Raw genomic sequence first — 15,980 nt, 5'->3', positions numbered from 1 at the left:
CCCAGGGTCGTGGATCTGGCTGAAAGTGATGAAAAGGAAGAATTGGGTGAGTCCAAAGTGGGAGGGACCGTACCAGGTTCTGTTGGCAATACCTACTGCAGTTAGAGTGGCCAAGAGGACGTCCTGGGTTCATTTGACGCATTGTAAACTGGTAAAGAACTTTCAACTTGATAAAAACTTTGTGACTGATACACAACCAGACCGAGATGGCCAAAAACAAAGCGAATAGAAGTTTAGATCAACCCCAGAGATGTTGCATAATCATTTTGTTGAGTGTAACTTTATTGACTGTAATTGTGACAATTTTCCTCTTGCTGTGGTTTATCCTACACACAACCACTCAATTGAAAGTGGGAAGGCATGATGAAACGTCTATAGACTGGCATCCAAATTTTAACACATACCTAGCCATGAAACGTGTATATGCAGAGACTATGAACATTTCAAATTGCTGGGTTTGTACAGCTATACCGACAGCATATGGAGGACAGATAATGTCCGCTGTCCCTTTGGGGATAAATGAGACTTGGGAGAATTTACTTTTTGATACAGGAACTGTGAGATCACAGGACAAAATAGCTTTATTTTTACCTGTCACACAAAAAGGAATTGTATGTTTTTTCAAAAATGACACCCTCCAGGTGGGCTGGAGCAATTGTAATATAACCATATCTTACCAATGTTATATTAAGAATAGTAATGGCAATACTTTTTGCAATACTAATTATGACTCGTATCTGAACTCATTGAAAACAACTATGAGTGACATTCAAAAAAATCCAGTTTTGTTTAAACAATTGTCAGTTATAGATCAGAAAATGCTTCATGCAGGGCTGATGCGTATTAGTACTAAAGTAGAAAACTGTTATTTTATTTGTGGGAAAAAGGCATATAAATGGTTACCTGAGAATTGGTCCGGCAGTTGTTTTTGGGTTACTTGGTTCCGCAATAAGACATACTGCAGAATTACCTTTGGGTAAGAGGAACAGCCCGAAAATCCAAAGGTCCAGTTAAGAAACCTGTGAATCCAGTTGGAAAGATCGAAGCTGGTTGGAAAGACCATAATTCAGTAAAAGACAAAAGCGAATTGACTCATATGGACTTGAGTGACAGTGTTATATCCTGGGCAGGAATATTCCCAGCCTATGGAGCAGTCAAATCGATCTGGGAGCTGAGGAAGTTGTCTAAACTTCTCAAAGTAATGAGTAATGCAACTTTTTCCACCCTAGAACTGGTGACTGATGAACTGAATGCAATGAGAACTGTTGTGCTACAAAATAGGATGGCTCTTGACTTCACCCAAGCGGTGAGAGGTGGTACGTGCGCGCTTATCGAAGAAGAATGCTGTGCTTATATTCCTGACAATCGTCATGAGATTAATAACCACCTAGAGGTAATTCAGCAAGTATCAGCCATGACTGAACCAGGCCCAAACCCACTGACGGACTTTTTCCAGAATCTATTTGGGGGGGTGGGGTTCCATCCTAATGAATATTCTGATTGCCATTTGTGTGGGTATACTCCTAATAGGAGCATGTGTTTGCTGTGGAATTCCCTGCATGAAAAGATTAATCAAAGATGTTATTGATGTATCTGTTACTGAAACTTTTTACCAAGATATTGCGATTGAAAGATTGATCTCAGATGATGCTTTTTCTGAAGTATAGATTGAATGACTCACCTAGCTGAAAATCCTGAGTGGAAAAGGCTAGGAGATGAAATGACACTATGCATACTTCAAAATAGAATAAAAAGTATTAATAGGGGAAAAATGTTAGAAAAATGTGTATTTAAATATATGAGAAATGCTAGTTTAAAAGCAAAGTAGTATATAATGCATTTTATTCTATTAATCATATAACAGTACAATTAATTCATGTGTAAATGTAAGTAGTTTTGAAACTGCAGTGTGGCTTGAAGCAAAGCTGATCTCTGACCCTGGCAGAATGCAAGCTTAGCAAGTTTTAATGTTTATGCTTTTCACAAGTGATTATCTGCTGGGTCAGGAAATTAAATGTGTGAAATAATGAAATCTTCTGCTCTTTCCTGTTGGAATGATTTGGCCTTGTACATGTGTTACTAAGATAGCACGCAGCTGTGTGAGAAAGTGTAACAGAGAACAAAGACGTGTATTAAAAGACTGAAGCTGCTATTGTATTCGAACTGATATGAAACCTTGAACAAGTAACTTTACAGAAAGACATTATGACTGACCAGCTGGATAGCAAGGCCGTATTGTATCTAGAGGAAAAGTTTTTTAAAATATACAGCATCAGCAGATTTAATGAATAAAGAACTGTAAGCTAAAGTGATGTAGATGCCCTGTGACATATCATGTCAGTAAGGTGGGCATAGCTTAAATGTTAAACCTATATAAAATTGTGTGCTTCCTGTTTCATGTCAGACAAAATTCTGTACGTTTTTTGCCTCCTGGTGTGCACTAGTAAACTTTTGAATCTGAACCTCCTGTGTATTGAATTCTTAATTTTATTTAACAGTGTACTACTTTAACAATCTCAGCATTAACTGGGATACTCATACTATGCCCTCTTACTATATATCTGAATTTGTTGATCTTCTTTGTACTTATGAGATAGTTCAATTAGTTTTGGTGTCAGATATTAAAAATCACATTTTAGAGTTAGTATTAACAAACAAACAAGGTCTTATTTCAGATTTTTTTTTGTTCAAATAATTTTATTGAGAAAACTTTTTTTTAAACAATACATAGTAAATATAACAGATCAAATAAATGTGAATTGAATGAACTATTTACAGAATATATAATGGCCTCAGGTCAGACAAAGTCAAAAGGAATACAATCATTGATACACAGACAAATAATAAAGATTATTGTACAAACATTAACAAATTATAACTTGCATTCTTGCTTCCTCTTTTCTTATGAAGATAAAATTGTGTCCATTTTCAGTGTCTCTATTAGGGAGAGAACTTTCTCCCAAGGATTGTTAGTCCAATTCTTCGGAAAGATCCTCATTTCCTTGACTTTAATTTCCAACAGTGTTACTTCTTCCAATAGAGTGAGAACATCATCAATTGTTGGGATGATAGAGGAGTTCCATTTCCTAGTGATGCATTTTTTTGAGTAAGCCATTATAGTCCAAAGAAGATAAAGTTCCTTCTTTTTCATAGTAGTGGTTTCAATGTTATTCAGAAGAATTAATGACTTTGACAAAATGAAATAGTCAGTAAAGATGGCTTGCAGAAATTCACCAATATCCTCCCAAAAATTTTTAATATGAATACAGTCATATATAATATGTGACCAATCAGCATTACATTTTAGATTACATCTCCAGCTTTAGTATTTTTAAATCTAGCTATTTTATTAGGGGTGTAAAAGGCTCTATGCAAGAATTTCCATGCAAAGATTCTCCAACGTTGCATATTTGAAGTTAACTTAATAGAATATAGTATGTTTATTTTTGATTCATTGGATAACAACAATGAATAATCTTTATTGATAAAATTCCAACATTTCTGGTTAGAATTTGTTTTGTAACTAATAATAATTTTATATAACTTTGAAGTTACATTTGTCCAGTTAAAGTCTCTGTATAATACTTCATGTAGATACAATATAAATTTAGGTATGGAGTTAAATGAAGAATTTTCTATTGTTCTACACATATCTTGCACATATGGTACCAGACTATTAAGAACTAACCAGTCACTACTTGATAGATTGAATGTATTAATTATCTGATTGACATTAGTGACTGTTAGATTTAATATACATTGATACCAACATGAGAAATTATTTCCTTTCCATGAGTTAAGAGTATTTAAGGAAATGTTATTAACAAAGTTTTTTGTAATATTAAAAGGAGTTAATAACTGAAACCATAATTTAATTTCAATATTATTGTTTATGAAGTTCTGGAAAGTGTTATAAATTAATTTATATAATTTATATAATTTAGGTTAGTAGGCTTGGTAAAATTGCATTATAAGTTGATATATATGATATTCCAGAGTACATTGTTCTGTCCAAGCAGTTGTATATTTTTTGCTAATTTATTTTCTTCCTGAAAAATAGCAATATGTAATGTTTTCCAAGTGGAAGAACTTTTTGGATCTATTCAATTTATAACTGTTTTAAGAATATATGTTTTAATGTAAGATTCTAAATCAGGAAAGTGTATGCCCCCCATTTCCCAGGGTCTAATATGGTTTAAGAAAGCAATCCTATTTTTTTTGGGATACCAAAGAAATCTTAAAAAGATTCTATTTAATTATTTTAAAACTTTTTTACTAGGCATAATAGGTATTGCTAAAGTGATGTAGTTTACCTTTGGGAGAAGTACCATCTTTATTAACTGCAATCTGTCTTCAAATGTTAGGAACAATTTATTCCATTTCACTATTAATGATTTAAGTGTACCAGAATATTATTATGATTTGTAGATAGAGTTAATTCTAACATTTCACATAAAACAATTCCTAAGTAATTTAGAGAAGAAACCTGTTTCCCAACAATTGGATTTATGTTAGAAATTGAATTATTGTTATTATTTAATAACGTGTTTCAATTTGGAAGCATTAATCTTTAAACCTGAGATGTGATAAAATTTTTCAGCTAATAAATTTAGTTCACATAGTGACTCTTCTGAATTTAATAAAGTGAGTAGAATATCATCAGCAAAGAGCATAATTTTGGAATTAATTTGATTATTAATTTCAATACCTTTAATTTTAGGGTTAAGACGAATAGTGGAAGAAAAAAGTTCAATTGCTAATGCAAACAACAATGGTGACATAAGGCATCCTTGTTTGGTACCCTTAGTAATTTTAATCACATCTGATGTGAAAAGGCCTAATTTTACAAAAGCTAGAGTATCCTTATAAATGTTTTTTTATTAAATTAATGAATCTTGAGGGGAAATTATAAATTTGTAGTATTTTGAAAAGATAATCCCAATTTAGTGAGTCAAATGCCTTTTCAATGTCTAATGTTACTATTAAAGCTTCAGCTTTGTCTCTATTTAAGAGATCTATAATGGTTAAAATTCTTTGTATGTTGTCTTGAGTGCGTCTAATGTGAATAAACACTGTTTGATCCTCATTAATGACTTGAGTTAGAGATTTTTTAATCCTGTTAACCAGAATAGACATAAACATTTTATAATCATTATTTAGAAGTGAAATAGGCCTGTATGAACTACACAAGTTGGGATTTTTATTTTCTCCATGAAGGTGGAATAATGCCTTGTAGATAAATTTCATTTAATGCCCTCTGTAGTACTGTTATGACTGATGATGGAAGTAATTTATAAATTTCTATAATGATTCCGTCTATGCCTGGAGCTTTGTTATTTTTGCCTTCCTTAATTTTCTCTTTAATTTCTTTAAATGTTATTTGTTTCTGAATATTTATGTTTAAACTCTCTGGTATTTTATTTAAATTTGTATAATCTAGTCCTATATCTATTTTGTTATGAGGAGAATCATTAATATTATAATGCTTTGTGAAATGGAATTTGAAGCCATCTAATATATCACCTATATCTGATACATTTTTCTTGTTTTCCCTTCATGAATTATATTTGTAATATTGTTTGAATTGGATTGCCTTTTTAATCTCATTGCTAGGCTATGCATATATTTTGGCGAAACAGCGTAAGAATTTAGTTTTAATTTTTCCAATGCCAGTTTGGTTTTATGCGTTATAATGTCATTGTATTTTTTATTCAATTCTCCAATTTCTTTTTTTTTCAACCAGGTTCTCCACATCCTTGAGGTTAATTTCTATAATGCATTTTTGAATATTAACTAATTCAGACTCCCATTCTTTTATTTTATTGTTACACCAGGAAATTATTTTACCGTAAAGATATGCTTTTAGTGAATCCCATAAAATAACTACATTTACGTCACCAGTATTATTCGCATCTAAGTAATATTTTATTTCCATATCTAACCAAGTCTTAAACTCATTTAATTTAGTAAAATATGCAGGAATTCTTTTAGTAAGTGTTAGTTTCGTAAAGTTCATTTGAATTCTAAGAGTAAGTGAATTGTTATCAGATATGGGGCAGGGAATTATGGAAGAAGGTGATATTTTCATTTTTAAATCTTGGGATACATATAATTTATCAATTCTTGTTTGGGTATTGAATCTATAATCACTATGAGAAAATTGTAATGAACTTTCATTTTTAAGACTAAAGGAATCTAATAACTGCATGTTATCTAACCATTTCTTAAGAGTTCTTCCTGTAGATGTTAAAAGAAATGACAGTCTACTTGTAGTCTCCTGACTATCTAAGATACAATTAAAATCACCTCCTACAATTTGACTACCTTTTGAAGTCTTATTAATAAGTTCTATGTGCTTCTTAATTGTTCCTACTCCTATACCTAGAAACCAATAAAGATTCACCAATGTCCAAATTCTATTACTATATCTTATTCTTACTATTGATAAAAGGCCATCTTTGTCTTCATAATTATATATTACTTGAGGATTAGTAAAACTTTTCCTCCACAATGTTAATCCTCCTTTGGTTTTTTTACTGTATGAAGAGCTACAGAACTTTAAGAAATAATTTGGATTCCAAATGAAATTACCATTAGCTTTAAAGTGAGTTTCTTGTAGAAATATTAATATTGGTTTATTTACTTTTAGATATTAAAGTAGGCTAGATCTTTTCCTTGAAATATTTAAACCATTCACATTCAGTGAGAGAAGTTCTATACTCATCCAGTTAATTTATTTACTGAAGAGTTCTGATAGGAAACAATAGCAAGTTATTTTGTTACTTATTTGCTGCATATCTTCCATACATATATTAATAATGTAGTATTTCCTTTTGAGTTGTATAATATGTATACTAGAAGAGGCCAAAAGGTAAGACTAACAAGAATACAATAGTTAATTTTATACACATGTATAGACAAATATTTAAAATTATCCTTTAACAAACATGGAATGAATATCATTCCTAATCTGAAAGAACTAAAATGTTCAGTCAGATTAACCCTCATCACTAACAATAAATCAAATAACAATGAGAAGTTAGAGGCTCCATTATATGCTATTCTGGAGATAATAAATAATTGACTCCATCATATATTTCTAGTTTGATCCATGCACATAAGTATGCATTTATTATAAAATTAACTTAATACAAAATTTAGGCAATAACTGGAACAAATTTACTTTATGCTTAGTAAATCAAATATGTATTTCAATCAAAATCAAATATTCATAAAATGTAGGTAAAAATTTCAAGAGACATTTACTACACCAGTTACCTTTCAACTTTTATGAGTTTCTGTAAAGTGACTCATTCATTTAGTAATTATCTTATATAATATACTATGACCAACATTGTAAGACGTAACTACAATAGTATCAACAATCAATCTAGTGAGCCATAAATTCACAAACCATCTTTTCCTCTGATGCATTGGTTGAAGAGTTCAAATTGTATTTTTCTAGACATGTAGTATTTCTATACATATATAAGTACTACTCCAAACAGTACTATACATAGAAATTTAATGTAATAGAACTCAATATCGTATTTGTACATTACTCCAAATTTCAGTAAAGAGCTCCTTTGCTACTCTTGATGTAGAACATTAAATAGAGTAGATCATAAGTGATTGTTCACAGTTATACCTCAATATTAAACACACAATACCATTCTAGGCATTATAAATTTAAATGAACAGCTACCATAAATGCTAAACAAATGATACCAAATCTTAAAAACATAGGTAAGATAATCAATCTGTCAGGTTTTTGAAATAATAACTTCACAACCCCGAGCCTTTTTATCAGTGAATTCCTTTTGAATGCATTTAATGATTACAATGATTACCTAGATGAATGAGAATGCACAAATTGCTCTTTGTATTCTGTCACTATTATATCAAGTGAGAAGTAGTGTTACAGATATGGAGTTTCTGATAATATATACCTTCGTAAAAATCAGGTATCAGATAAGACCTCACACTTTCTTTTCCTCTTCTTATTGTGAAGTCAATTCCCAATTTTAAACTATCTTCTCTCAAAACCACCACAAAATATGCAATATACAGGTGCCTTAGAGTCTTGTTATTATTTATTCATTCTATAAAGAATGCAAGTTCATGAATAATTTGAAAAACCAAAGGTAGTACAATGAGTCAACTGAAAAATGCACCAACTACCCTCTCTATGTTTTAATGGTTCCATATGTATATATCTTGTCTTTATATTTCATTTACCTCCCTTTTTTCATATCTTGAGTAATGTTTAACAATCACTTTTCCCTTCTTTTTTCATACGTGTCAGTACAGACCTGTAAACAATCCTTCATGTTAATAGATTTCAAGAGTAGAATTAGAATGAATTTGTACAAGTCTCAATTTATTACTGTAAGTGCATGTCAACTAATATATTGCATGTATTGTCACTTGTTTGAAGTTCTACTAATCCAGGAATTTCAGGCCTTGTCAGCATAGATTCAGTGAACTTGCAGAATATGTTCTATTAGTGTACTTTTCCCATTATTACAGTTGTAAGACCAGAACTCACTTCCTTGTGTCCCATACTATAATGCTAATATGAAACTTTAAATAATGAACCATCCAACTTGTATATATTGAATATAAACATTATGTAACTTACATATTCCTGCAGCTCACCCGTAAGTAGTTTACCTGCTATTTTCACTAGACAAACACTCCACATTTTGTCCATCTTTAAATAATTGTAAATGTGGTTCAGAATCAGTGTAAACTGATATTAGTACTAATTTCAACCATCATTGTTCTTAGCCTTCTTTATTTGGATGAGCCCTGTCCACAAATATACCATTATAGGTGTAAACATTATGGGTGTACCTAAAATTATTCTTATGACATCAGTGCAGTATAGAAATAAATAAATAAATCAGGGACAACCTTTGCATAGTTAAATGAGCATGGACAAATTGCTCTTTGTTTGTATTCTGTCACTGCTATATCAAATGAGAAGCAGTGTTACAGGTATGGAGTTTCTGATAATATATAGCTTTGTAAAGATCAAGTATCAGATAAGACCTTATACTTTCTCTTCCTCTTCTAATTGTGAAGTCAATATCACACTATTCCTCCGTTTAAATGGATCTCTCCTGCTTGTTGTTTGTGAACGCCACGTTTGTTTGCCAGCTATTGTTGTTTTTTTGAAAAGAAAGCATGAGCCCACATCATACTGTGCAATTTCTATACATTAGTATTGTTTTTGAGTTAATTGTCCCTAGAGTGTTTGTAGTAGGAATTAGTGTGGTCAATGGGGCATACTTAATTAAATTTGCATGCTCTAGGGCCACTTGCGAGTTAATATGTTCTGCAAAACTGGGTGTCTCACTGTTGTATCCATTTAAGAAACTGTATTTGCTGCCATTGTTACTGTGTTACATGCTCCCCAAAGTGCCTCCCATGTAGAAAAACAACCACGACCATGACCAAACATCGTTTGATGTCTGCACTTGTGCCCCTGCTCCTCCACTGATACACTGCCCAAAGTCCCCTCTATACATGTGTCGGTGAGAAACACCCAGCCCTGAGTTTGTTAGTCAGGGATAATTAAATTCAAGAATATTTTCTTTCTACCCAGATGCTTATCTTAAAGAATGCAATTTTTACAATAATAATCTGGTGTAATATCCCCTGCTAACACATTTTTCTTTTGAAGTTTCATAAGATGTAATGTTGGCTTTCTGGAGAGGATATGACCTCTACCAGTGGTAGCTAAAGTGTTTAAGTTTGCTTTGCTGAATTTACGAGGCTTGTATATCTTTTGGGAAGAGGTAAGGTAGTCAAACACGTCTTAAAACTTTTTAAGCTTATGTATCACAATGACTGGCAATAGCTATATCATAATAAGCTCTTCAAATCCACAATGACAGCTTCCTCAAATTAGGAGGATCTACCTTTGGCCTGATTGTGTGCGATAACCTCTCCTTCTGTAGAAAAACTGCATGAGCACAAAAAACATTGCATATGATGATGTTACAAAGAATATGGCCGCTGTTCTAATCCATAATAAAACTATCCCCACAGTTTCATACCATTATTTAATAAACTTTATGCTGCAGTTATCTATTAAGTGAAAAGAACTTATAGAGATAGATGTTTATTCTATATTTACAGCCTTTCTTGTTAGCAGTGTGTGTTGTCATAGGCTGTGTAGGTATGGTGCATTGGGTCATCTTTGAAAATTTAATACCCGGTGTCATGTATATTGTTTGAAATTTGTAAAATCAAATCCCTTTTACAGAACATCTGTTGACTAGCCAGCCACACAAACACACACACAGTAGCTCACATGCACCATTCCCAAGTGTAATCAAAAAATTCACTCAACTGCACAACTAGGCTAGAATGGGAAAACCCACCCATTAGACTGTAAATGGCTGGGAGACAATGAAGAGAGCCCCGCACTGAGCTATCACCACACACCAGCACCGAGACACAGTTGTCAAATATGGGAGAGCTGGCAGGAAACCAAATATGTTCTAATGGATGACAGATTGTGTCTCCACAGCATTCTTGGAATGCTCCTTAATGTCAACAATAAAGAAAAGAACTGATCTGTACAGACATTACTGGGTGTTTTGGGAATAGTTTTTGCTCATAACTAAAGGATTTTATGTTCTTCATCTGTGGGGAACAGGAATATCTTTTCAAAAACCTATGCAAGTCATCATTGGCCACAAGTCACATACACTTCATATAAGCGTCAACAACAGCATTCCGTGCCAACTCCGACCCAAGCAAAGACAAAGCAGGCTACTTTTAATATTCTTCCACTTTATACAATGGTGTTCGATAAGGAGACAAGATGAGATTCCAATTAGTGTAACACTTAGTAATTCAAGACATTTTAACTCCTCAAAAAAAAAAAATGGAGGAGAAACATCCAAATAAACATTTAAATGTATCGGAAATAAATTCTATGTGATTAAACTAACTAGAAGGGCAAAGTGATATTTATTTAATATGTAGGGTTTATAGTTAGAAGGTAAATGTCAAAAGGGCTCTCTACACTCATGAGAGTTCGCAAATGCACTGACAGGCTCACGTAAAGGGAACTGAAGATTTCCCTACAAGTCTCATGCATTTAAAAAGCTTCACTCCTTCATTTTAAAAATAAACGTTCAACTGAAATCATGAACTTGTTGGCTATAATAAGCTCCAGTGAATATGCAAAGACTTTGTATAAATTAATCATAAAACCATATCAATGAATGAAATTAGTCATAAAATACAACTAAACCCCTCCCATTAACTAGTGACTAATATTAAGAAAATTAAATTAACTAAAGCATAGCTGTTGTTGTACTGAAAAGTACAATGTATATTTAGCATTTCCTACTCAGCAAATCATTTATTTTCCCCTATAAAATACTGTCATGAACAAAAGTAAACTAATAGAGTCAATTAAATTATTGATGTAATATGTCACTTATGAACTAAACTTTGACTCTAAAGTATGCAATAGGTGTATTATAAGTTTATAACATAGAATTTACAACATGTTTAAAGAAAGAACAAACAATATTAAATTGTTACCTTTAGCATATACTTTTAGTTTTACTTGATACTTTGAGAGAGGTAGTAGAAGGATACTTTTTGAGTCAGTTCTTTGCTTCTTTTTTTTTTTTTACATCAATCCAATTATTTTTTTCCGGAGATCTTTTCAGTGGTGTAGTTAAAGTCTAGTCCATTTCCTCTGGGACTGTAACTATATTATTGTTTTTGACGAAGGTTACTGCTTCTTCAATGTCATTAAAAGTTTTTATTTCATTTGAAGTAAAAATCCTTATTTTTGCAGGGTATGCCAGTTGTGCCTTTATTTTATTCTGTTTAAGTAATTTTAAAAGTGGCCAGGCTTTCTTTCTCATTTCCAAAACTCTAGAGGAAAAGTCATTGTCAAATCTAATTATATTTTGCTTGTATTTCAGTGAGGATCTTCTCCAAGCACATTTAAGGACAAGTTCTTTATCAAGATAAGAGAGAAATTTAGCCACTACTGACCTGGGAGTGGATGATGGTGATAAAGAAATAGGTTTCCCAATGGCTCTATGAGCTCTTTCTATACCATAAGAGAATCCTTCTTTTAGATCTAGGATTTCAGGTAACCATGAATTAAGAAAGGAAATAATATCATCTCCTTCAGATGTTTCTGGTAAACCAAAAATTCTCACATTAGTCCTCCTTTCTCGATTTTCCATGTCATCCAACTTGGTGATAAGTCATTTATTTTGCTGCTGAAGGACATCTCCCTGGATTTCTTCCCCCTTGAGTCTTCCATCTATATCAGATAAAGACTCTTCAATGCTTAATATTTTAGTTTGATGCTGTTGAAGTAACTCTTTAAAGGATTCAGTTTGTTTATGACAGCTTTCTCTAAAGTTTTGTAAGTTGTTATTAAAGCTGTCCATTTTAATAGATAGTTCTTGTGAAGTAGAAGACATCAACTAAATTTCTTTCTTCAAAGTAAATTCTGCATGTGTGTTCTTTGAGCTACTCATCTTCAGAGAGCAGTTTTAAACTCCAGATATTTCTGACAGGAAATTTTTGAAGAATATATTCCAAACTCAATATAATGATAGCATAAATGTTAAAGAACAATAGTTAACTGTTTTTTCTGTGAAAAAATGATTATTTCCTGTTATTTGAAGTATTTTTGAGGAGCTCTAAAAAAGTGCTGCTTTCAGAGTGCCATCCAGGCTCTGCCTCTTATTTCAGATTTAGAAGGGGAAAGAACTCTTTCTACCACTTCTGAAGTGGACAGGACAAGAATGACTTTATTAAAACCATACACTAGCAAGTGCTTTCTTTCTGATATTTTAACAAGTATCAGTCTTGGAAGAAGTTTATTTTTTCTTTTTCTTGTTTATTGCTTCAACTTTTCACCTCTGGGTTGGACTTCACTTATGTTTGCTCTTATTTCATACTTCAGCAAACAACCATACGCTCCGCAAGGATGGCATGCAGGGTCAAGCCAACAATGTAAACGATAGTGAACATGCAGTAATGAAGAAATAATGATTATTTATTTATAATTCCTTCAAATCCAGACCGGTTTCAGCTATTCAGCCTTTATCAATGAATACAATAAAGTTTTTTTGAATGAAATGAAGCAGCCTGCATTTATACTAGTCTCTGATTACCTGGAAGCAATATTACAGCACCACCCAATGGCTGGAGTAACAAAGTGCATGTTCCATTCTTGATTAAAGCATATGACCAGTGACATAAAAATGCCAGAGGTGTAGATATTAAGTCATATTTTTAAAGATAAAAATCAAAGCTCTGGAAGTAAGCCATTATATGACATACATATTACAAGGTAATAGACCAATACCATAGTCATTATTTGTGAATGCATATCATAGTGTAAAAAAGCAGAAAATATATACCACTACTATATATATATTTTGAAGGGTAATAACCACAAATTCAAAAGAACTGAATAATAATGAACCAAGTACTGATCATATAATATATTACAATATAAGGCAAAAAGAGTATAGTGGCCTCATTCTCAGCTATATTATAGATTATAATAAATTGAAATAATATGCTTGTAGATAATACAAGTTCAACATTGTAATTGTACAATACTCAATGTTTAACACCAACATACCAGATACGAATACCAAACCATACATATACATATTCGTATCCTGAACAATTTTTTATCATGCTTTATAGAGTATAATATGAGCGTTGGTAGGCCTAACCACCATTGAATGGTTCGTACTAATTCTTGATCAATATGAATGTTTGTTGTTGTAACCATGATTATAAAATCATCCAGTGTTCAGTGAAACTCACAGATGGTCATTCAGACCTGAGGGGAATAAACATCCAAGGTTGGTTATCCAATATTGTTCCTTGTGGTTTAAAATGGTGTGCCAACCCTGTTGGTTGTTCCTATCTCCCTGAATTTTGTCAATGATCATGAACATAAACTGGGCATTGGGATGTTGTATCGTGTGTGAGGATATGAATATGTATATGTATGGTTTGGTATTCGTATCTGGTATGTTGGCGTTAAACATTGAGTATTGTACAATTACAATGTTGAACTTGCATTATCTACAAGCATATTATTTCAATTTATTATAATCTATAATATAGCTGAGAATGAGGCCACTATACTCTTTTTGCTTTATTTTGTAATATATTATATGATCAGTACTTGGTTCATTATTATTCAGTTCTTTTGAACTTGTGGTTATTACCCTTCAAAATATATATATACTAGTGGTATATATTTTCTGCTTTTTTACACTATGATATGCATTCACAAATAATGACTATGGTATTGGTCTATTACCTTGTAATATGTATGTCATACAATGGCTTACATCCAGAGCTTTGATTTTTATCTTTAAAAATATGACTTAATATCTACACCTCTGGCATTTGTATGTCACTGGTCATATGCTTTAATCAAGAATGGAACATGCACTTTGTTACTCCAGCCACTGGGTGGTGCTGTAATATTGCTTCCAGGTAATCAGAGACTAGTATAAATGCAGGCTGCTTCATTTCATTCAAAAAAATTTTATTGTATTCATTGATAAAGGCTGAATAGCCAAAACCGGTCTGGATTTGAAGGAATTATAAATAAATAATCATTATTTCTTCATTACTGCGTGTTCACTATCGTTTTTTGCTGGTCGTTGGTAGTTTACCTTATTTCATACTTAACAGCTTTTGAATGACTGAATAACTGAGATCATGAATTGACAAGCTTGACACTATCTTGGCGTGCTACAAAACTTAACTAAAAAATTGAAAATTTTAATTACATTAATGAAGGTTTTCAGGATCTTAAAACATATCTCAACTCAATAAACCGTCTTTCTTTAGTCGTTAGGTGATCACATCATTTGGTTATGGTACTTTAAAATCTGCTATCCTCAGTTCCTTAGAGAAATGTATTAAAAATTAGTAAAAATGACTAAAATGTCTCCATGGTGGAACAAAGCTGTCTCATCTGCTACAAAATAAGAGGCATGTGTATAGAATATATAAAACATTTCCAACACCAATTAAATGCAATTTGAATTAATTAAATGGACAACTGAAGGAATATATTCATATCTGTAAATTAAAGTATGAGTTTTATTATCTGCTCAGAGTGACAATATGATGCAGTATTGCGGGTATGTTAATTTGCTATCATAAGGGACCTAACCTGTTGGTCCTATGTTGCATAAAGACAAATAGTTACTTCCTCGCCTGAGATCACGATTATTTGTAATTATTTTCCGGTATATGTTTTAAACTTATGACTGCTATGACTGCTTTTTTTGAGTGTACATCATCATCATCTTAACCTACAACTGGCCATGATTTGGGGCAGAAAGCACCGGCAACAGTTGAGAGGTTACGTTCCACAGGACCTGACAACTTTACAGTTTTCTAATTGATTCCACAAAGGATTGCTTGATTGAATCTCTGGTTACTCATTTTAACTACATTTTGAAGAAAGGATTTATTTGAGAAGACTAAAAGTAGCTCACAGTAGAATTTATAATTATAAGGGAGAAACCTGAAACTGTATTAATAATGGCATAAGCAGACAGTATCATACTTTTATATGGATGCAAATGGAACATTCAGAAAGAAGATGGTGCCACTCTTCATTTACATTCACAGCTCAGTTTTTACTGTGACTCAGACATTCAGACCCATTTTGCTGAATGAGCTACTAATGACAAATGTTCAAACTTCTCCACATGTTGGTCAGCTTCAGATTTTGTTATATTAGTTTAGATGGTACAGGGAATACAGACCACTGCATATGAGGTGTGGGAGATGTGGCACTTTCAAAATATATCACATGCCTCTCAACTGTACAGATTTTCACAGAATGTCCAGAGTTTTGCCTCATCATTTTTTCTTTTTCTCATAACATTGTGGTTTTCTGGCAAACCATTGGCAAATAATTGAGGATTGAAGTC

Source organism: Protopterus annectens, chromosome 6.part0 (assembly GCF_019279795.1).
Source record: "Protopterus annectens isolate FY-2018-M chromosome 6.part0, PAN1.0, whole genome shotgun sequence".
Classification (NCBI taxonomy): Eukaryota; Metazoa; Chordata; order Ceratodontiformes; family Protopteridae; genus Protopterus; species Protopterus annectens.
Note: the sequence above shows the minus strand (reverse complement) of the source record.